Raw genomic sequence first — 23,411 nt, forward strand, 5'->3', positions numbered from 1 at the left:
ATTTTTATTATGTTAATCCTACCAATCCAAGAGCATGGGAGATCTTTCCATTTTCTGGTATCTTCTTTGATTTCTTTCTTTAAAGACACAAAGTTCTTGATATACAGGTCTTTCACTTCCTTGGTTAACATTATCCCCAGATAGTTGATGCTGTTTTTGGCTATTGTAAAAGGTGATGTTTCTCTTTTTTCTTTCTCAGTCACTTCATCATCTGTATGTAATAGGGCCACTGGTTTTTTGAGTTTACCTTGTATCCTGCCACATTGCTGAAGGTGTTTTTCAGCTCTAGGAGTAACCTTGCGTAGTTTTTTGGGTCACTTATGTAAACTATCATATCATCTGCAAATAGTGAAAGTTTGACTTCTTCTTTTCCTATTTGTATCCACTTTATCTCTTTTTGTTGTCTTATTGCTGTAGCTAGAACTTCAAGTACAATATTGAAGAGATATGGAGAGAATGGACAGCCTTGTCTTGTTCCTGATTTTAGAGGAATTGCTTTGAGTTTCTCTCCATTTAGTTTGATGTTAGCTGTTGGTTTACTGTATATTGCTTTTATTATATTCAGGTACGTTCCTGTTATCCCTGAACTCTCTAGGACCTTTATCATGAAGGGGTGCTGGATTTTGTCAATGGCAGTCTGTGAATCTTAAAACGCATCCAGTTATACAATTTATAAACCAAAGTATCATATTTTTTGGTTATCTTTAAATAAAGCTGTTAAAAGGTTTGATTGAGGACACTTTGGAATTAATCATGAAAGTAGCAGAAAGGAAGCTGAGTGTGGTGTCACACACATCTAATCCCAACAATCAAGAGGCTGAGGGAGGTAGTAGGATTGTTAAGTGTGATACTAGGTTTGACTATGCAGTTATATCCTTTCTTAGATTAAAAGGTGCATGATCAGGGTTATCCTTCTATAATCTTATTGATTGATACATAAAGCTGTTTTGGCCAATGGAGAAGCAGGATATAGCTAGGAAGGAAGTATAGGTGGGGCTACTAAACTAGAATTCTGGGAAGAGGAGTACTGAAAGTGAGTTGAGAAGGAGATACCATGTAGCTATCAGGAAGGTAGGATGCCCAGACATTCTCCGACAAGCCAAGACTCCACGTAGATACATAGATTACTAGAAATGAATTAATATTTAAGAGAGGACTAGACAATAAGAAGCCTGAATCATAGGCCAAACAATTTATAATTAATATAAGCCTCTGTGTATTTATTTGGGACTAAAAAGCTGTGGGACAGGGCGGGACAGAAACTTCTGTCCACAAGTACAAACAAAGACAAAAGGAAACCAAAAGCAAGGGCTAGGAATTGTGGCAGATGTCTTTAAATTCAGTATTCAGGAAGCAGAGACAGGTATATTTCTATGAGATTTTGGCTAGCTAGGTCTATGTAGAAAGTTCTAGGCTAGCCAGGTGTGAGATCCAAGTTCTGACTTTAAAACAAGGAGGAGGATCATGAGAAGTAAGGAGGTGAGGAGATTTCAAGGAGCCAAAGGCAGAATAGGTAGACATGTCCTGTCAAATAACCCAGTAAACATAGCATACACAAGCTACATCTAAGTGTGCTTAGAAAGATATGCAAATGGGCACATAGGTTACATAGAGACAAACACACAGGTCTATTGATGTGCGTACACAGGCAGGCTGGTGAGGCAGAAGCAAAATACCCACACCTCTAATCCCAAGATCATTGTTATGCAGAAATACATAAAAGTGTGGCATTCTGTCAAAATATTATATCATTATTTACTTTAGGGTTCTCCAGACATCCTGTGTCAGCCATTTTGTACTGATGTATGATCCCCCACATGCAGTGCCAGCCACGTTTTAGTTAACTCATGCCGCATATCCACATCAGTAGTATGGTGTTTAAAAATAAACTGGTCTTTGTGGCATTTTTCTAGTACCAGAGGTACATAGGAAGATCCTCTTCCCCCACACACACCCTAAAAAAGTGTATCGTGAGTTTTCTCTGGCCAGACTAGATCCCATCACCCTTCTCTGTCCTAAAGAAACACACAGATGCTATATTAGTTATAAAGCTGTTGGTTGTTGGCTATGGTTTCTTATTGGCTACCTCTGTCTTAATTATTAACCCATAACTACTAATCCATGTATTTCCACATGGTCTTGGCTTACCAGACCTGTAACTCTTTTGTCTGCTACATGATGATGGCTGGCTCAGTGTCTCTGCAGAGAAGAGAGAAGAGAGTGATTTCCTGCTCATCCCTCCTTATATACTGATTCTACTCTGCTGTTACTTCCTGCCTGTATCACAGGACGACTTCTCTTTGCTACATTTGTCAGAATCATCCTTGACTCCTAGTCTCATCTCTCTTGCTTCCCTACTGGTCAACAGTGCTTTATTCATCAACCAATAAGACAAACATATACATAGAAGACCATTCCACATCAAAAAGCAAAGGTAACAAAAATGCAGGAGAGGTACAAGGTAAAGCTGAGTAAAAGCTGAGTAATCCTAGCATTTGGAATACAAGTCAGAGAATCAAAATTTCATGGTTATCCTTGAATGCATACTGAGGTACTACTGTTAAAAATAAAATAACATGTCACGTTAAAAATAGAAAGAAACTAAGCTTGGGCTTCAATGTGCACACCTCAAGCTGATGGGTTTGTGAGCTTGCACAAACATTTAACTATGAAACTGGAGACAATCAAACCTGTATTAGGTTGTCTGGATATGATGTTTAGTGCTCGTGTCAACATGACTGTATCTAGAATCACCAGAAAGATGATGGGCCTCTGGGCATGTATTCAGGGGATTGTCTTATATTTTCAGCTGTGGGGACAAGGCTCATTTTGATTATGAGTAGGGTGGTTCCCTCTGACAGGCACCCTGGTCTTTATAAAGTGGAGAGACTGAACTGAGCATCAGGAAGCACCCTTTGCTCTCAGAGTGGGATGCGTTCAACTGTTTCGAGTTCCTGCTACCTTGACTCCCACATGGCTATGGTTTGTAGTTTAAACTGTAAATAAGAATAAACCCTTTCTCCCTTAAATTGTTTTTTTTGTCAGGGTATTATATCAGGACAATCATAATAGAAAGTAAGACTATATATATTAAATAGGATAGTACACATGAAACACTTTGCAAATTTGTATTTCAATGAAAATGGATATATAACTATAACTACTTAATTATTGTTTTAATGTAAAGTAGGTAGAGTATAGTATTTGACACCTATATTTTGATTCCTATTCCACAGGTCTCCTTCATAACAATCAAAAGAACTAACTTTTGGTGAATGACAACACTCACAATTATTCTTGATTAGTTCTGGGTAATACAGAGCTATTCTAATACTTTGTTTGATGTTAAGACAAGTAAGTATGTCTCTGTGAATCTCTGAGCAATATGTTTTAATCTAATGCAAATACTGTGAAAAGGTAATTGTTCTAAAAAATTCATAGAAGGTAATTCTAGAAAAGATTTAAAAGGCAACTTTTGTAATACAAAATTAAGGAGGCAAGGATGAAGGAGGAAGGTTGCATCTTCCTTTATAAATCTTTGCTCAGAATCTTGGGGTAGGTAGAAAGAAACAAACATCTGGAGTGGTGAAGTTTTTTTTTCTTCTTAAATCTAAAGGACAGCCGAAGAGCAATCTGTTGTTTGTATAGAAAAAATGGCTGGTAAAAGAGGAAGAAAGTACACTTGGGGGAACATCTGTTCTGAGAAACCCTTGAAAAGTAAGTGCAGGGAAACATTTGCACAACATACAAGCAGATACTGTGTTGCAGAAAATGAGGCATAAATATATCTAACATAAGGAGTTTTAAGTCAAAATATAACAAAGTGAATATTTTCTTCTTCAGATATAATTAGCAAGTATATTTAAATGCTAGGCTGGAAAGGCTGCCACCACTAAACACTAATCAAGAACACTATCTCTGTCTTATTGTAAGTTAATTTCCTGATTTGATGGTGCTGTTGACTGATTTATGGCTACATAGTCAATATCTAAAACCCACATACTAATGCATACAAGACATTATGTTGTAGATTGGATATAAAATGTCCCCTTATAGGTTCATGTCTGCACATTTGCTTTTCCAGTTCATGGTGCTGTTTGGGAAGATTATAGAATCTTTAGGAGGTGAAGCAATGCTGGAGGAAATATGCCATGGGGTGGGGTCTGGGAGCACAGTATTGGAAGCTTTGGATTTCTACAACCTCGTGCTACTTCTTGTTCTTAATCTCTGGTTCTTGACTGTGAATGAAATAAAATCAGACAGATTCCTTTCTGCCTGTGGATGTGTTTTTCCTTCCACTGTGGGATCTGTCTTACTTTCCTTTTCATAGATGAAACATTATGACCAATGGCAACTTGGAGAAGAAAACTTTTTTTACTTGCATATTCCATCACAGTTCATAATTGAGGAATGTCTCAGAAGAAACTCAAACAGGAGCTGAAGCAGGAACCATGGAAGACACTTGCTTACTGGCTTGCTCCCTGGCTCATGTTCAGCTAGAGATCTTGTACCTCCCAGGACAACCTGCTCATGGCCCTTCACATATCAAACAAAAATCAAGAAAATATCCCACAGGACAATACGATGAATTCAATCCTTCAGTTGCGGTTCTTTCTTCCCAGATATGTCTAGGTTTTTTCAAGTTGATAAACCTAGCCAGCACAGACTCTATCCCTTTGGAAGAGCAAATGAAACAAACCCCTTCTTCTCTAAGAATTGTAGAGAGGGAGGAGTGATGTGCACAGGGGTCAAGACCAGGCTCGTGAAACCCACAGAAAAAGCTCACCTGAACAAAAAGGAGCTCATTGACCCCAGACTGATAGCTGGGTAACCAGCATAGGAATGATCCAGACTCTCTGAATGTGGGTGTCAGTGAGGAGACCTAGGTACTCTATGGGGCCTCTGGTAGTAGATCAGTATCTTTCCTTGGTGTATGAATGGACTTTGGGAGCTCATACCACATGGAGGAATGCTCTCTCATCCTGGAAACAAGGGAGAGGGCCTAGGCCTTGCCATTGATGAAATGACAGACTCTGGATATCCACATGGACAGCCTCACCCTCCCTGGGGAGTGAAGTGCTGATTGTTTGGGGGTTTGGAGGGTTGGAGGATGCTAGGGAGGAGAGGAGGGGGAGGGAGAAAAATATGATTTACTTTGGTTGATGAATCTATTATTCCTAGTGTATCATCAAAACCTGAGATTCAATCTTCCAACTCTTGTATTCGGTTGGTCATGCCTGCATCTGTAGTTCCTGAGCATTTACTCACCTTTTCCAATTCCAGCATTCCTTCAGACTCTGTTTTTTTTAATTGTCTGTATTTCAGTTTTCAAACCTTGCCTTGTTTGAGTTTTTCTTGCAATTCTTAGTTTGTCTTTTCCATTTCTTAAATGGATTTTCTCATTTCTTTTTTTAGGGTCTCTATAACATTCATACAATTATTTTAAGGTCGTTTCCTTCTGCTTTATCTTTGTTGGGATAGCCAGAACTTGGAAGCAACCTAGATGTCCCTCACCGGAAGAGTGGATAGAGAAAATGTGGTACATCTACACAATGGAGTACTATTCAGCAGAAAAAAATAATGGAATCATGAGATTCACAGGCAAATGGATGACACTAGAAGAAACCATCCTGAGTGAGGTAACCCAGTCACAAAAAGAGAAACATGGCATGTACTCTCTCATATATGGATTTTAGTCATAGATCTGGGGAGTGCCAGCCTACAATCCTATGGCCAGAGAGTCTGGGAAACAGTAACTTCATTTACTGGCTGGTTAAGTACTGAGCTGAACTCAAGAAAGCCAGTATCAGAGAGGGAGGACTGATGATCAAAGGGATTAAGACTGGGCTGGTTGAACCCCCAGAAACAGCTGACCAGACAAAGGTTAACTCTTGAATCCCAGGCATCAGCCTGGGAATCCAGCATGGGACTGATCAAGACCCCCTGAATCTGGGTGTCAGTGAGGAGGCCTAGGTAATCTATTGAGCCTTGGACAGCAGATCAGTACCCATCCCAAGTATACACACGGTCTCTGGACTCCCATAGAACAATGTGAGGTGCACTCTCACCCTGAACTCTTGGGGAAGGGTCTGGGCCCTGCCCTATATGAAATGACAGACTATGGACACCCCCATGGAGGGCCTCACCCTCCCTGGGGGAATGAGGGGATAACGGGGGGGGGATGGGGGGAGGGCACGGGAGGAGGGGAGGGAAAGGGAGAGGGACCTCGTACTGACTTGTGAAGCAACCTTGTTTCTTATCTAAATTTAAAATGGAAAATAAAAAAAATTAATAAAAAGAAAAAGAAAAAAAAAGAAAAAAAAAGAAAAAAAGAAAAAAAAACAATGGAATCCTGAGATTTGCAGGCAAACGGATGACACTAGAAGAAACCATCCTGAGTGTGGTAACACAGTCACAAAAAGAGAAACATGGCAGGTACTTTCTCATATATGGTTTTTAGACATAGATCTGGGGAGTGCCAGCCTATAATCCCATGGCCAGAGAGTCTGGGAAACAGAAACTTCATTCAGTGGCTGATGGAAGAAGAGGCATACTCCCAGGCTAAGCACTGAGCTGAACTCAAGAAAGCCAGTACCAGAGAGGGAGGACTGATGACCAAAGGGATTAAGACTGTGCTGGTTTAACCCCCAGAAACAGCTGACCTGACAAAGGTTAACTCTTGAATCCCAGGCATCAGCCTGGGAATCCAGCATGGGACTGATCAAATCCCCTGAATGTGGGTTTCAGTGAGGAGGCCTAGGTAATCTATTGAGCCTTGAGCAGAAGATCAGTACTCATCCCGAGTATACACTCGGATTTTGGACTCCCATCCAACAATGTGCAATGCACTCTCACCCTGAACTTTTGGGGGAGGGTCTAGGCCTTGCCCTGGATGAAATGACAGACTATGGACACCCCCATGGAGGGCCTCACCCTCCCTGGGGAAATGAGGGCATAATGCTGGGGTTGGGGGGAGGGCATGGGAGGAGGAGACGGAAAGGGAGAGGGACCTGGAACTGCCTCGTGAAGCAACCTTGTTTCTAATCTAAATTTAAACTTAAAAATAAATAAATAAAAAGACATGCTACAATAAGAGAAAAGAATCAATGTAGGAACTATGGGCAATTAAAGAATGCTCAGAGTGGGAGAACTAATTTTCCCTAAGGAAGAGCACACCAAGTGGTTATCCATTGCCAAATGATCATTCCTGAAATCAAACAGATAAGTACCAACACTGTGAAGTTTATATTTAGGAATATATATACACACACACACATGCAGAGAGAGAGAGAGAGAGAAGCAAGCACATACACTACAATGTAAAAAATAAAACCATGAATTTGAGCAAGGAGGGTACAGAGGAGTTTGTGGGAATAAAAGCAAGGGATAAATTTTGTGGTTATATTATACTATCAAAATAAAAAATTCTAAAAAGTAAAATAAAATGATGGAAAGGAGACAAACAAGAGCAGAAATTCTCAGATGTCACTGAATATAAGAAAAATTTGAATTATTTTCTGAATATTCATCTCTGAAAGAGTATCTGAACCGGAAAATTCTGAAAACTACAATTTGAAATGTTGTGTTTTTATATGAACATGCTTATGTGTGTCTGTTTGCAAATGCCATGTTAATGTGTGTAGGCTCCAGCAGAGGCCAGCAGAAGGCACTGGATATGCTAGATTTGGAGTTACTGACAGTTGAGTCTATCCTGAGTTCTAGGAACTGAATTCAGGATTTCTAACTGAGACATGAATGTCTGTAGCCATTATGATATCTCTTTATCCTCCCAAACTGCATTTTGAAGTTCCAATTTCTGATACTTCTTAGAGCTTGTATGATGGTACATGCTTGCAATGCCAGTTCTCAAGAAGTGGCAACAGGAGAAGATTATGTTTAAGCCTCATGTGGGCTACACAGTAAATTAGAGGATAGCCTGGGTTATATGAAACTGTCTTTTCAAAATATGTTTAAGTGAGTAAACAGCCACTGAGACAAATATGCTTGAAGAACATTTTTTGACTCCTCCTTATTCAAATTCCCTTTATTTAATGATGACAATAATGCTAAACTATGATGTTTCTAATGCAAATGTTTTTCAATGATTTTCCTTTGTTTGATGAATAAAGTTCAAGCTAGTGAGCCTGGTACCTAAAGCTAGCTATGATCTACTCCAGGTTGCCTGTTCATTGTTTTCTTCCTACTTCAACCTCACATTCTCTTCCAATAAAACTACTCTTCCTTACTATTGAACATTGACAGAGGATCATTTTTTAAAATAAGTCCAGGTTTAATCTGAGAAGAACATTTTTGGGTAGTCCCAGGAAAGAAGTCTGTGGGTCAGTCCTTAAATACCATCTGGGAATAGAGCCATAGAGCCGCTGCTTGGTAGGCGCTTGGTAGGCTTTTTTTGCGCAGGGTCTGAAGAGGGCAGCTCCATGAGAAATCCCCAACATTTTCTAGCCCTACAATTCATGTGTTAGAGGATCATTTTTTGTGGAAATATATTTTTTCTACCTGCCAGCTAACTGCTATACACACACACACACACACACACACACACACACACACAGAGAGAGAGAGAGAGAGAGAGAGAGAGAGAGAGAGAGAGAGAGAGAGAGAGAGAGAGAGAGAGAGAGACCTGACTTAAGTGGTGCTAATCTGAGACTTTCCTCATTTCTTCTCCTTAGGATATTCTAAATCTCAGGAGCACATGCTATTCGTGTGTTTAAATGAATGAAGCAGAAAAACAGAGCCAAAGCTGGAATGGGTTCACTCTGCATTTCTATGAGGAATTGGATGAATTGTTGCAATACACAGGATCTACAATTCCGGAACATTAGGAGTGTTACACTAACATGGAATAAAAAGATTAATTTTTGAATTTGGGTCTGGCAAGGCTCAGTCAAAAATTCAAAGACCCAGATTTTCAACAAAAGCAAATATTCCAAAATGAAAGGATGGATAAGATGCAGATTTCCCCACAATCACCCTGGTTTCTAAACATTTCTCATGAAGTCTGTCTGAATCTGTACTCAATGGTGTGAATTTGTCTCATGCATTATTGCATGATGGTTGACAGTCACTTACAAACCCATGCTGCGTGGTGAAAGGTGGTTATATATGATGCAAAAGGCTTCTTCGGGCTCAGAGACTTCAGCAAAAGCTGTGAAGAGAAGCTATCAAACCTAAGAAACAGAGGCATGAAGTGTGCCTTGGGAGGGGATCACTGGAGACTCTCCAGAGCTGAAGCTAAATATCAGAGGGAGGCAAAAAGAGCAGAACACAGGGGTGAAAAAATATATTTGTTGGAGGATCTGATTCAAACCATTGGCTCTTGCAATTTTAATAAGAGCTTTATGCCTAGAAGCAATAACAGAACAATGAATAAAATATTATTTGCATGTCAAATACATTTGTCATTAATGAAGTATACCATCCAAAAGTTATTAACTAATAATTTTGAAGATTGAGCCTGGACAGGAATTTCTGAATTCTAGAAAATGGAGTTCTTGACAAAGATGTTTCCTTGTTTCCTGAACCAAAAAAAAAAATGAGAAAAAATAAACATAATTTTAGAAACCAATGAAATGTGTGCTTTCATCGTGTTGAACTTAAATTTGTAAATGTCTAATATCAAGTCTGTTTTAACATGTATAATGTTCTAAACAAGCTTATATATGAATGACTTGCTTAACAGGGGGAAAATAATTTACACGGCTGTGGATGATGTGATACATTTTTAAAATTTCCAAAATACAGTGGGAGAGGTTGTTCAGAGTTTAAGAGCACCCAGACCATCTGGTTTAGAAACACCACTAACTTCAGCTCCAGTGGTTCTGACACTTCTGGCCTCTGTGGATTCCTACACTCACATGCACATACCCACAGTCAGACACTCATTTTTATATGTGGAAGTATCTTTTTCTATGTGCCAGTTAATTACTGGCATTATAGAACACATACAACTATGCATACACATAATTGAAAACAAAACTTGCAAAAGGTACAAGGATAATTTCATGGATCACGAACAGTGTATATACATGTATAAATATATATGTGCATTTGTATGTATATAATTTTATAAAAACCAAGAAAATTAGATAATTTCTACAAGTCAGTGAAAAGAAAAACAACTTAGACTTTGGATACATTGCACAACAAACGACTGATTTATTTGTCTTGAATTTACTAGAGACAGTCTGTAGACATGGTTTACTGTCCCAAAACAATACAACAGTCCAGCTGCATATCCTATCCTGTGACCGCCTAAGACACATTCTCTGTAAGTTCTATCTGAGAGGATAGAAAACAGTGGGTGATTTGTTTTTCAAAGACTATTAAATTTCCAAAATATTGTGAGTATTTTAATACAAAATGAAATCAAACCTACACCATGTATGAAATATTTGAAAGCATTCGGAACATGAAGAAACATACAGTGAGAATTTGGGAATGATTAAGTCTTGGCTTTTCACTTCTGTATGTTTCATTCCCTTTTTGAAAATACATAAACAGATAGGACATAAAGAAATTGCTAATGAAAAACTAAGGAACCAAAGCGAGTCATGTATAGGAGTCATAGAGATTTTTATAAAGGTTGAGTTAAAGGGACAAGTGTTAATTAAAAGAAGGAAGCTGGCAAAATTTATTTTCTTTCTGATGCCAAAATAAGTTGGGTTGTTATTTAAAAAGTGCCTAAAACATTGATTGACCTGAAACATTGATTTAGACCTGGTTGCCTCAAGCAAATTGTTTTTCTAAGTCTCTCCAGGATAGTTGGGTAACTTTAGAAAACAAAATCTCTTTAAACTTGTTTATTATTATTATTATTATTATTATTATTATTATTATTATCATTGTTGTTGTTTTTCTTATTTAATTTCTGTTTCAATTTGGATCCTGGCAATCAGACCTGTTAATTTTGTAGTCACCCTTTTAAAGGACTTCTTCTCTTTTGACTTATGCTTATGTGTCTGTGTGGGGGATGCTTATGAGAGTGCACATTCCCAGGGAGAACAGAAGAAGAAGTTGGTCCTCTGAATCTGGAGTTATTTGATACACCTTAAATGGGTGGTGGGAAACAAAGTTGTCTTCTGGAACAGCAATCGGCCCTCTTAACTGATGAGACATGTCTCCAACCCCCTCACTCTAAACTTTCAAAGAGGTATCTTGTTGCATTAACACATGGAAAATTCTAATACTGAAAAAACACCATCCAGGTAGTAAATATTTTAGCTGTACAAACTAAGTTTATTCGTAATAAATTCCTAATTCTTTTCTTCGAAGTGATCGTACCATGAAAAAATGCTGTGTTTTAGAGGTGAGATGCGATTCTAGATCCACAGACTTTTCAATGCAGATTAGGATTTGTTTACAGCCAAATAGCCTTTAGAATTGAGCTTCTACTTGCCAACATAATTATATACTATGAGCACTAGTTAGAATTTAGTTCAGACTTCCTCAACATACTGAATATATTCAAATCATTGCATTGCAACCTGTCAACAATAATTTTCACACAAGTAAATTAATTCTTTTTATCCAAGTATGAAGGAAGTCATATCGTACTTGTCTTCAAGAAAATAGAAAGAATAAATAGGCACTTGGATTATTTAAAATGTCATTATGAAATATTACAAAAACAGTCTTACTGAAGACCATACATTGTCATAATCAAAGATTTATTATGCTTTGCCAGTGACTTTATGGGGATATTTACCTGCCATAAAATTCTAAAGGGCATAATTCAGTAGATCTTTAATATATTCTGGGTTATATAGCCAGTTCTTCAGCTAATTACAGAACATATTCACTACTACCACCCCAAATCTGTAACAGTATAGGTATGATTCCTCAGCCCTCTAGTTCATCAAGGCAATAAATAATTTATAGTTTTGTCTCTATAGATTCTTTTTATGGAAATTTCATGTAAATGGAATCATATATTCTTTCTTCTTCTGTTTTCAAAATTTTATTTCCTGTTTTCAAAACTCATCTATGTTGTAGCCTGTGTTCATTGCTTGTTTAATCAAGGACCTATTTCCCCTGTAAGCTTTTGACACAAGTTATTCATTCACCTGTTGATAGATATTTGAGTTGCTTTTACTTTTGACTAATATGAATGATGCTGGTCGTGACTGTTCATTATAAGTATTTGCATGGACATATGAATTTCATTTTACTGGTATGTACCTAAGAATAGAATTAATGGATCGTGTGGAAACTTGAGTGTCAGTTCTGAGGATCTAACAGACTGTTTTCATAGCAGTTGTTCTATTTTACATTCCCACCAACAGTGTATGATAGTTCCAGTTTTTCGTTATCCATGTCAACACTTGTTATTTTCCTCTTTCAGTATAGACAGCCTAATGAATGTGAAGTAGCTCTTTGGACTTTTGATAAGCATTTCTTTGCTAATGATATACAGCATCACTGCATAGATTTTTGTATGTATGTTTGTTTTTCCATTTTATAATTGAGTTGATTTACAATAGTGAGTTATTTTATTTGAATACTCTGAATACAAATATGATATTTTTACCACATACAATTTGTAACTTTTATTTTTTGTTACATTGTTTATACATGCATGTGTGTGAGTACATGTGCATGCATTCACAAGTAGGCGAGAAAAAGATATCCGGTATCCAGCTTTATCAATCTCCACTTTATTAACTTGTTAGACAGTATCTCTCACAATCAACCTAACAATAGCTTTTCATCCAGCAAACCCCAGCAATCTTCCTACTTCCTCTGTACAGTGCTGGGGTTGCAGAAGCTTCATGCTAAAGCACCAAGAAGTAATATATGTTGAGCTCTCTCCTTAGCTCCAAACACTTTAATATGTGTTTTATCTTTCTCATATTCTTGGGATTTACATTTGAAAAACAGATACTTCTAATCCTCCTCTTCTTATACATACACTCTTAATAATTTCTGTTTGCAGTTCAGCAAAGTAAACCCAGGGCCTTGTACATGTTAGTCTTTTGCGCTATCACTGAATATATCCCAGCACATACTTTGAATTCTGAAAAAGTCTAGTCATATGCACTTGGCTTTGGTTTCTTGGAAGTCAGTATACACATGGGAAAAATGTTTTAGTCAGCAGGAGGGATGATTGCTCATCAGTTAAGAGCACTGGATGCTCTGCCAGAGGACGTGGGTTTGATTCCCAGTACACATATGGTGGCTCACAGCTGTTTGTAACTCCAGTTCCAGGTGATTTGACCCCCCTCTTCTGGCCTCTGCAGTTGTGATGCATGCATGTGGTGCAGAGACACGCATGCAGGCGAAACCTCCATACACATCAGATAACAAAATAATAACTTTTAGAAAAATCCACTGGCTAAGCCATGACCATGAATTTTTACATATGTGTTTTATAAAATATTTCATGACCTTAGAGCCTAAATAAAATTACTCTAGAATAGTAATATTACTATTATTCAGATAGACATATAGGGATAATTTTTGAGATTATAATTACATTTCTACTTTTCTTTTTTCCTTCAAATCTTCCTATACACCCCAACATTATAACTTTGAAATCTATGGCCTCTTTTTTCACTAATTGTTATGACAATACACAAATAGTATATATATGTCTACATACATATATGTACATATACATTCATGTGTATATACATATGTACATATATGCATATATACACCAATATGCATATATACATATATTTGCATATATATGTGTATATGTATTTAGTGAATTTTGGTAAATAAATATTTCCTGTTTAAAGGTAAATTCATTGACACATCATAGAACACACAGATATAGATCGACACAGATTTAGTTATATATGGGCTGAACCTTCAGAAAATGTAAGCCAAAGTAAGGCCTTCCTCTTTAAATTGTTATTTCTCACACTGTCTCTGCTTCTGTCTCTATCTCTGTCTGTCTCTCATTGATTTTTTTTATTTATTGTGATATTTTCATACATGTATTATTGTAAATTGCCTCATTTGCTCCACCAACTAACTGGGTAGCATCTTATTCATTCTCCTCTCAACAGTGACTATTCATGTCACACACACACACATACACACACACACAAACACACACACACAAACACACACACACAGAGTCTACATTATAGAATGCGAGAATACATGAGTTCAAACACAAAGTTGTAATAAATAAATATATATGTATATAATATATATATACATTAGAAGATAGGAGATGCTTCTGGACCTATAGAACCATTATCTAGTTGACAGTCCATCCACTCAGCCATTCATTTATGTATCCTAGCTTTATGTTTTAAGCTTAGAAGTAATGGTAAGTTGAAGACAAATGAATGTCCTTAGTACACTCAGTTGTACAACTGAAGTATAACTTTTTATTCAAACATGCCAGAACTTCTTGTGGAAAGTAAATAAATCCAAATCTGAGGCAGGAAATATAAAAGAAAAAGCCTAGTACATCTTTAGATGCCAGATGGAAGAGAAGGTATATGTGATTATGTAGGTTATTTTAAAAGAGATTTAAAGACAACATAAAGAAGCCCCAATTGCCAAAATAAGAAAACTTCAGTTTCAATAAGTATATAAATTGCAAAACATTAAAATACAAGTATGTTTAATCCCTTGGGATTTTAATTTAATTATACAGAAAAATACTGAGGGTAACAGAGATATGATTTAATATATTGAAACAGGAGTACCTAAATTGAATAAATCATGTATACATATTTTTGTGTAAACTTTACCAACTAATAATTACAAATTAGGTGAATGTTTTCTAAGTTAAACAGACATATAAAGGGTAGATGTATTACCTATTTTTTCCCTTTCTCTGATCATATTTTCAAATTAAAAAGATAAGTTTCTTCTAGTTCATTGTTTGAGATTTCAGTTCATTGTGTTAGGGAAAGCATAGTGGTGGAATTGGCTCATTGCTGACATAGCAAGGCATGAGCCTATTACAAACATTGGCTCACTGTCAGGAAGGAGAAAGAGTAATGCTGCTACACATCTGGCTTTCTCATTTTTTCCCTTTCAAGTCAGTCAAGGACTCTAGTACATGGGGTGGTGCTGCCCACATTTAGTGTTGGTTTTTCTTCGTTATTTAAACCTCTGTTGAAACAAAATTAAAGACATACCAAGAGACATGTCTCCTAGGGGATTCCAAATCCAGTCAAGTGGCAGAGAAATATTAATAATCAAAGAGAGGTAAATGTAAAAGGAATAAAAAGCAACAAGCCCCCAAACAAATGGAGTTTGCTTCCCTCCTGATTAAAAGATCCACTATAGACTTTACTGATGGAGATGTCCTGTGTATATGTCAATAAAGCACTGTTGGCCAATAGGGAAGCAAGATAGGTGGGACTAGGAGTCCAGGAGGACTCTGCGTAAGAGAAACACAGGGAGTCACGATGTAGCCCACCAGAGAATAAAGATGTCCAGAACTTTTCTCCCGTAAGAGAAATACTTAGATTGGCAGTTATAGGGTAAATACTTAATTCAGAGATAGCCAGTGAGAAACAAGCAAGGTCAACAGCTTCATAATTAATACACCATCTTGTGTGTTATTTGGGGACTACAATGCTGTAGAGCCCAGGCTACTGATGAGGAAAAACCAAAGCACCTGGCAAGGAAAACGCTTCTCTCTACAAATGGTAGTCAGGAGTGGGATCATGAATTTCCATGTAGAATGACAAAAGCTTTAAAGGAATTTTAGAAACAAACAAACAAACAAAAACAGAGAGAAGCACAGCTTCTAGGTAGCAGCATTTTCTCAGGTGGGTTCTGTTTTGCTAGTGACAAGCAGAGACTCACATGGCTCGCATAAGGGAGTCTTCCTGACTCAGCATTAAAAAAAAAAAAAAAACAGCAAGGTTCTTTTAAGAGGCTCTACTAATGATTGAAAGGTGTGTACATACAGCTGGAAGTGGCAGTGACCACATCTCCAAGCTGACAGCTTTTGCTGGATGTCAGCACAGACCAAGACAGTGAGCTTGAATCACGCTTAAGCCCGCCATCTTGGAAAAACTGCAGTTTAAACAGCCGCTGTTTTAGCAGATAAGACACGTGGTCAGAAAAACAAAAAGATTTACAGTAAAGTCAGACTTGGATGAAGAAAAACCTTTAAAAGTTTACAGTGTGTTTAAAAATATAGGATTCAGAGAGAAAAAGAAACGGCATAGTGGTAAATAGAGAAGCCGTTTGTGGTGGGGCATGCTGATAGGATTTCCAGAGAAACCCTGTCTCAGAGAAATAAATAAAGAAATAAAAGTAAAAGAAATAGAGTAATAATAATAGATAAATAAATAAGCCACGTAAAGATGGAAAATACACAGAGAGTCTGGATACTGTATGCCATTGTGTTTTTCAGTTTTTTGATTGTTCAGGAAGGAACGACTGCTAAAGTACACTTGATTATATATGCTGCTAAATCAATTCAACTTATATCTTTTGAAAATGCCTTGACTTCAAAATTTAAGTATAAGGAGAGATTACTTTGGAAAAGAGTCTTTGTTTGTGTTTCTATAGAAAATGAAAAGCTGAGGATTCCTTCCAGGCTTCTGTGGTTTGATGAACTGAGACCCAGGAAGCAAGGGCCCAAGTGATTCAACATCTAAAACAGCTAAGATTATACAGCTTTACAGACCACGAAAATAAGGACTTTTACAGGTTTCTGAGTTTTGTCATGAACCCCATGGTATGAACAGCGCCTCCTTCCAGCACGAAGCAGTTTGAAATGAGCGACATCCAAATCTCATATTGTTTATAAATCTTTGTTTTCATTTAAATTTAAATGGGGTTACTTAGAATTGGTTAATGATCATAACCAATCTCTTTTTAAAGGAAAAAGGGGATTATGGTATGGAAATGAATACTTGGTATGGGTATGGTTTTTCATTTATTCATATAAATTCAAGGTCAATTTTGTGATGTGTATATTTCTCCTCTTGATTAAGTATTGTGTTTATACTAATCTTTTAAAACATAATGCATAATTAAATATAGATTATAGATAGTTACTTAAAATAGTCAGAACTTATAGTTAGGCAAGTTAGGTTTTCTAGATATACAGAAATATATTAGAGATAGATAGTCTTCAAACCTTTCAAAGGCCTTCAGAAAATGGCATTTAAAATGGTTTATGGTTTTTCTTGACAATGAGAAATGTCTGCTCCTGGTAGCACCCATTACGTCTGAGAGGAAGATGGGCATCAAAGAAACTTGTTATGGAGTTTGCTTTCAACATGGCAAGATTAGCCATTTGGGCAAGAAACTGCTCTGGCCTAGACTGCTTGACTGTTGCTGTATAAGCTGGACATGTAGGGCCCCAAGGAAAGTGACTGCTGAACTCAAACAGTCCTTCAGGGTTCCTGCTTCATGGAAGAGTCGGTGAGACTTTCTGCAGGACACAGAAAAATGACTGACAGACTGCCAATGCAGATGTACAGTTTGAAATTTCCTGCTTCGCTGAGAAATCTTCTGTACACATTGTGGCTTATGGGCTAAAGATGGATGCCCCAACATTACAGAGAAACTTCAGGTGACCTCACAGGCAGTAAGATGTCTATGTCAATCCTAGTGTTTATGTGTTATCTTTCTGTGGTCTTTGATGGAGTTGAAGACAGATAGTTATCATCATAGTTTTCCTTAGTTATGATAAAAGATAAGCTACATATAGAACTTTGAACTCACAAGGATGGAATGGATGATATTTTCTTTAAATCTTGCTAAATGTTGATAGACAAAATATTGTAACTGTGTTCTTACTTATTAACTGTTCTGTTATATACAAATTGACTATGTTAAAGTTAAGAACTTTCTTTTGTTTAGACAGAAAAGAGGAGATGATGGAGAAGTCCTGTGTATATGTCAATAAAGCACTGTTGGCCAATAGGGAAGCAAGATATGTGGGACTAGGAGTCCAGGAGAACTCTGGGTAGGAGAAACACAGGGAGTCATGATGTTGCCCGCCAGAGAAGATGTCCAGAACTTTTCTCCGGTAAGAGAAATACTTAGATTGGCAGTTATGGGGTAAATACTTAATTCAGAGATAGCCAGTAAGAAACAAGCAAAGCCAACAGTTTCATAGTTAATACAGTGTCTTGTGTGTTATTTGGGGACTACAACGCTGCAGATCCCAGGCGACTGGTGGGGAAAAAACCAATACACCTGGCAAGGAAAAGGCTTCTCTCTACACTTTACTCTCTCTGAAAAGCTTGAAAATGAGTTTGATCAATCTATGGATATATCTGATAATTTTTAGAGAATAACAGCATGGAAAGGTTTTGGACAGCATCATGTTTAGTCTACAAATTTAAAATCGGCATAGTTTCAGTAGCTCAGATTCTTCAGCAAATAAATTGTGAGGGGAGAAAAAGAGATTAGCAGACATGTTACTTAAGATACATCCCAAAACTTGCTAAGCCTATATTGTACTATATTACTCTATTTAATGATGCACATTTGAGTAATAAAATCACCCAGAAGAGCAAAAACGTGACAACTATAAATGTCATAGTAAACTACACATGGCAATACATACTTGTAATCTTACCCAATGTGGGAGAAGGATGAAGAATTCCAGAACATCTAGGTGCACAGTAAAACTATGCCTCAAAAAAAATGAGAAAGTGCCGTAGTAGTAATTATTTTTGGAATTAGATGAGGGGATACAAGCTAAAATGGGACACCGAGATAGATTTGTTAGCTAATTGAAGTGTTTAAATGGTGGTTAGATGCTTTTTGCTTTATACTATACATGTCTTTACTATAGTCATGCTTCACTTCAATATATATGTGTATATATATATATATATATATCTGTATTTATGAACCTGACATCTGGGTTACTTATCAGATTTGTCACAAGTTCAAGACTAGTTTAATGAGTTCTAAGCTAGCCCATGCTGCACATCACAACCTTGTTTCAAAAAAACAGAAAAAGCAATTAAAATTAGGAAAAGCATTTTTCCCTTGAAATAATAGTTTTTTATTTAAATTGGAAACAAGCTTGCTTCACATGTCAATCCCAACTCCTTCCCCCCTCCTTCTCCACCCCTCAGCCCCACCAATGCCCCCTCCCATTCCTCCTCTGCTCAGCAGAGTGGGTGAGGCTCTCCATGGGGGATCTCCAATGTCTGTCATAAAATCCCAGGCAGGGCTTTTGCCTTCCCCCAATGTGTCCAGGCTGAGAGAGCATCCCTACATGTGGAATGGGCTCCCAAAGTTCATTGGTAAGCCAAGGATAAATACTGATATGCTACCAGAGGGCCCACAGATTGACCAGGCCTCCTCACTAACACCCATACACAGTGGGTCTGGATCAGTCCCATGCTGCCCTCTCAGCCATCAGTATGGGGTCCATGAGTTCTCACTTGTTCAGGCCTGCTGTTTCTGTGGGTTTCACCAGTCTGATCTTGACCCATTTGCTCATCACTCCTTCCTGTCTGCAACTGGGTTCCACTACTTTAGTTTACTGTTTAGCTGGGAGTGTCTGCCTCTGCTTCCATCAGTCACTGGATAAAGGCTCCAGGGTGGCACATAAGGTAGTCATCAGTCTCATTACTAGGGGAGGATGTTTAAGGTAGCTTCTCTACTATTTCTTAGATAGCCAGTTGTTGTCATCCTTGTAGATCTTGAACATCTCCCTAGTGCCAGATCTCTCCGGAAACCTATAATGACTCCCTCTATTATGGTATCTCTCATCCTACTCTCTTATATTCTTCCCCTGACTCAATCTTCCTGCTCCCCTTTGTCCTCCTCTCCCCTCCTCTTCTCCCCTCCCCTCCCTCATGATCCCAATCCCCGCAGGAGATCCTGTCCCATTCCCCTTCTCTGGGGTACCATGCATATCTCTCTTAGGGTCCTCCCTGTTTCCAGACTCTCCGGCTATGGGATTGTAGGCTAGCACTCCCCTGCTCCTTGTCTAAAATCCATATATGAGTGAGTATATACCATGTTTGTCTTTTTTGACTGGATTACCTCACTCAGGATGGTTACTTCTAGTGCCATCCATTTGCCTGTGAATTTCAAGATTCCATTGTTTTTTTTTTTTCTGCTGAGTAGTACTGCATTGTGTAAATGCACCACATTTTGTGTATTCACTCTTCAGTTGAGGGCCATCTAGGTTGCTTCTATGTTCTAGCTGTTACAAATAATGCTACCATGAACATAGTGGAATAAATGTTCTTGTACGAAGGCACATCTGTTTGGTATATGCCTAAGAGTGGAATTGCTGGATGTTGTGGTAGACTAATTCTCATTTTCCTGAGGAATCTCCATACAGATTTCCAAAGTGGCTGTACAAGTTGGTACTCCCACCAGCAGTGGAGGAGTGTTCCCCTTTCTCCACATCCTCTCCAGCATAATCTGTCATTGGAGTTTTTGATTTTAGCCATTCTGACTGGTATAAGATGGTATCTTAGAGTTGTTTTAAGTTGCATTTCCCTTATGGCTAAGGATGTTGATCACTTTCCTAAGTGTCTCTCAGTCATTTTAGACTACTCCATTTAGAATTCTCTATTTGGTTCTGTAACCCACTTTTTAATTGGATTATGTGATGTTTTGGAGTCCATGTAGCCAATACTTTCTTCCTCCCACAGCCAGGGTGTGGTCCAGGCCCAAATTGCTACTGATGGTCATGTCTGGGTCCATGATCCAGCTGCTATAGCTGGGGTCTGTATTGATGTCTGTGGCCCATTTCATGTCAGAAGGCCTTAAGAACCATGTGAGATGAAATCAGAGGGCCATGCTGAGGCAGTATCACCTTTTGCTGGCCCAGGGTAAGCTGCCCTTGCCCCTAACTGGACACTGCAACATGAGAGTTGGTCCCAGTCCTCATGGGAGCGCTGGCTCCTTCATTTGGGAGAGATGGCCCCACACCTCACCACAGGTGAGAGTGAACTGACACTCTGACACTGAAGGTATGGATGTAGGCGAGCTAGCTTAGGTTGGCCCACCCTAGCATCTAACTTATCTAGGACCTGCTGGAACTAATGAAGGGACTGGACTGGGGAACACTGTCCCCAGGATTTCCAAGACTCAGGAAGGCCATGGGATACATCAGAGAAGTTCCAGTAAGGATCTGGTGATGATTGTGTACAAGAAACCAGAGATCTTGAACCAGATCTGTGCAATGAACATTAGCTTGTAAAGCTGATAGAACAAAAGGCTATGTTATATGACACATGAAACCCCCAAATTCACCAAGGTGAATGAAGAGGTGTTGGAGAGGTGGGCAGGAAAGGAGAATAAAAGAGGTTTTATTTTGTTTTCATCTTGTTTGTTTGCTTGCTCGTTTTGTTTTTGGGGTGATGCAATGGTTATGGGAGGATATGGGGAGACTGAGAGATGAGCATAATTGGAGTGGATGATGTAAATTTACCAAGGAATAAATAAAGATGTTTTATATTTATTTATGTATACGAAGTTTTACCTAACAGTGTATGTGTGTGTGGCACATATGTGTGAAAACTGCTTGATGAGGTAAGAAGAGGGCATCTGATTATCTTGAACTGGAGTTATGGATGTTGTGGACTGATGTGTAGATGCTACAAAAGGGACTCCTGACATCTGCAAGAACAACAAAAGCCCTCAACCACTGAGCTGTTTCTCCATCTCCCCAAATTGCTATTTTTAATGAAAGCCATGTCATATAAAGGTGTGATAAAGTTAAGTCTTAAAAAGATGTCCATGTCCACCAGCGAGCACAGGCCTCTCGCAGCCCTTTCTTTGCTGATCCACACCCACCACCAGTTGGCCATGGATGAAGACATTGCTGTGTTTGTTGTCTACAAAGGCTTTGGCATGTGCAAAGCCGGCTTCACCGGCAACGATGCTCCTGGGAGGTCTTCCACTCCATCGTGGGCTGCTCTAGGCACCAGGACATGATGGTGGGCAAGGACCAGAAGGACTCCTAAGTGGGTGACAAGGCTCAGAGCAAGAGAAGTAGTCTGACCCTGCAGTACTCCCCAATTGAATACGGTATTGTCACCAACTGGGATGATATGGAGAAGATCTGGCATCACACCTTCTACAATGAGCTGCATGTGGCCCCCTGAGGAGGTGCTCACCAAGGCCCCCTGAACCCCAAGGCCAACCGTGAAAAGATGATCCAGATGATATTTGAGACCTTCAGCACCCCATATCGGGCCGTGCTGTCCCTGTATGTCTCTGGTCATACCACTGGCATTGTGATGGACTCTGGAGATGTAGTCACCCATGCTGTAGCCATCTGTGAGGGCTATGCTCTCCCTTATGGCATCCTGTTTCTGGATCTGACTGGCTGTGTCCTGACAGTCTACCTCATGAAGATCCTGACCGAACATGGCTACAGCTTCACCACCACAGCCCAGAGGGAAATCATGCATGACATCAAAGACAAGCTGTGCTATGTTACCCTGACTTCGAGCAAGAGATGGCCGCTGCTGCATCTTATTCCTCTCTGGAGCTATGAGCTGCCTGATAGCCAGATCATCACTATTGGCAATGAGCGATTCTGTTCCCCTGCGGCTCTTTTCCAGCCTTCCTTCCTGTATATGGAATCTGGTGGCATCCACAAAACTACATCCAATTCCATCATGAAATGTGACGTGGACATTCTCAAAGACCTCCATGCCAACACAGTGCTGTCTGGTGGCACCACCATGTACCTAGGCATTGTTGACCACATGCAGAAGGAGATCACTGCTCTGGCTACCAGCACCATGAAGATCAAAATGTTTGCTCCTCCTGAGCACAAGTACCCTGTGTGGATCGATGGCTTCATCCTGGGCTCACTGTCCACCTTCCAGCAGATGTGGATCAGCAAGCAGGAATATGATCAGTGCGGCGCCTCCATTGTCCATCACAAATGCTTCTTGGTGGACTTTTACTGAGCTGAATTTTACACCCTTTCTGACCCGCGCTACCGTCTCGCCAGCAAGAACGATGCGGCACACTTAGGATCCTTCTGCAGAACAGCTTTAATGCGTCTTGAGAGGGAGAGCATAAGCTTACAGAGCGGAGACCCAGGGAGCGAAAAGCCCAACCCTTATATAGCTCAGCAGTCCCCGCCTCGGACGTGTCATCTCCTGACTGGCTCCTGCTTGTCAGCCCATATGATGCCACGGGAGAGGCAGAGAGTAAGGGATGGAAAAGTAGCAGGCACGTGCGCACCAAGGTTGTTTACTCCAACCGACAACAGATGTCGGCGCCATCTTGTAACAGAGAATGTGGGGGCGGCTCCCCACACCTTTCTTTGACAAAACCTGACTTGAGCGGAATAATAAAAATGAGATAACATTTGCATGACTTCATTTGTTGTTTTGTTTTATTTATTTATTTTTTTAAAAAGGTTGTTTTGTTTGTTTGTTTTGGCACTTTTGACTCAGGATTTAAAAACTGGAACGGTGTGGGAGAGAGCAGTAGCTTGGAGCAAGCACCCC

At 39.0% G+C, this 23,411-nt stretch overlaps 1 pseudogene; it reads left to right on the top strand.

The window, feature by feature from the left end:
• Positions 1-21,741: 21,741 nt before the first annotated feature.
• Positions 21,742-22,862, top strand: LOC101822840 (annotated as a pseudogene).
• Positions 22,863-23,411: the final 549 nt, after the last annotated feature.

This window comes from Mesocricetus auratus, unplaced genomic scaffold, assembly GCF_017639785.1.
Source record: "Mesocricetus auratus isolate SY011 unplaced genomic scaffold, BCM_Maur_2.0 Super-Scaffold_100003, whole genome shotgun sequence".
In the NCBI taxonomy this organism is placed as follows: Eukaryota; Metazoa; Chordata; class Mammalia; order Rodentia; family Cricetidae; genus Mesocricetus; species Mesocricetus auratus.